Here is a 1,792-nt window from a genome sequence, read left to right as displayed (position 1 = left end):
ATTGTATAATCTCTTACCAAATCATGTAGATTCCTGTCACAGCTTGATTGGCAGAAAAAAAGCAATGACTCTGAAGAGAAAAATCTGATTTTGTTAACAATGATGCATGGTCAAGGCTGGGAAGACATTGATTCCTTCACAGTTAACTGTCCAGTCGTGCTATCCAAGGTTAACAGATCTGTATCCCTCTTATCTTCTGTGAAATATCCAGGCGATCATTCACCCTGCGCGCACAACACACACACACACACACCTGGCCTCCTCTCCTCCTCCTCTGTCTGCATGCGGTAGAGCTGAGCTGGCTAAACTACACACAGAAGAGGCTCGACTTGTGACGCAAGACCAGCCGTCTGGGGACCTGCACTTGTCACTCTGTGTGTCTGTTTGCATTTGTGAATGAGCGTATAGGAGAAGACAGAAGGCAGAAAGAGGGAGGTGAAGTTAGGATGAGACAGAAAGACAGAAAAAGAATAGGAGAGGAAAAGATTCAAAACAGAACAGGGTTAGTGAGAGAAAATGAGCAAGAGGGAGGGAAAGGAACAAAAGAAAGGAGGAGGGGTCTGTTCAAGGTGGAAACAGAGAGCCACTGAGAACAGATTGCTGGTTTGAAGTGGAAAAGTTGCTAGAAAGCATAGTTAAATGCATGAGAGGGGCCAAAACTGCAGCAGTTTGCTTAGCTTTCCATGTCCAAGTCACAAAAACACATTCTACGTATGGATCAGGATTGATGATGAAATGATATTGAAGTAAACTGATCAAGACTCAGTGGCACAGAAATGGTTTTAAAAGTCGGAGAAATCCTTTACCTATGCTGTTCCCAGTCAAAAATGATTAGCCTTTAAAAATGCTTGTAAATCTTCGTTTTTGTAATCTTCGCATTTCTTTTTGGAATTGATTGATTATAAGCCTCACTGATCTCATCTTACACACCTCAGTTTTTGAGTGAAAAAACATTATTTGTGGATCATTTTGGCAATATTCGCTTACAAACTTAGTACATGAGCTCAGATTGATAAAAACATTATGCTAATTGAAAGAAAACAAGTTGATAAAAAGATTGAATCTAATATTTGGTCATATTTTTTCATAACACGAAATTTATAATCATTTTTTTGTAGGCTGGTCATTTTTGACCAAGAACATCACAAGTGTTACGAGGTAAGAAAAAAAATAACAACTAAAAAATTTTTTTTGGGGGGGGGTGAGTTACCCAGAAAGAGTTAAGTCAGTAAATTTAAGCCCAATACGATAACATAAACTAGCATTTTCAAGAAAAAGAAAATCCTCTCCGGGTCAAAATGACCGGAACACAACATTAGGGTTTAAAGTCTAGATTATTAAGTGTATTTTTTTTTACATGATGGGTTAATGACAGCTATAGTTTCATGTAAACGTTCACTTATTTCTTTATAGACACTCCCATAGGAATGAATAGACAAGCTCAGGAAGAACTTTTGCCGTAAGGAAGAAGAACTTTCTGGATCATATTGATGGTTTTCATGCTGCCATTTCTGGATGTTTGCTTTAGCGACCAATTGGAAGAATCCTTTCTTATCTCAGTGTTTGCTTATAGCTGCTGTATGAGTTTCCATACAGAGGTTTGTGCAAGGAAATCATAAATTGGAGCATAAATTAAACAATAGCTTGACACATTATCAATTTCAGAAGCTCTATCTAAGGTTGTCCAATACAGGAATAGTGATTTTTTTTTTACATTTGGGAAGCATTTGTGAAAAATTGACACTGAGGAACTTGTCCTCGTGTAATAAAAGTTAAGTTACAAATATTTTTT

The sequence above is a fragment of the Sinocyclocheilus grahami genome, unplaced genomic scaffold (genome assembly GCF_001515645.1).
Source record: "Sinocyclocheilus grahami isolate Dianchi unplaced genomic scaffold, SAMN03320097.WGS_v1.1 scaffold4814.1, whole genome shotgun sequence".
Lineage (NCBI taxonomy): Eukaryota > Metazoa > Chordata > Actinopteri > Cypriniformes > Cyprinidae > Sinocyclocheilus > Sinocyclocheilus grahami.
This window is presented reverse-complemented; position numbering follows the sequence as displayed.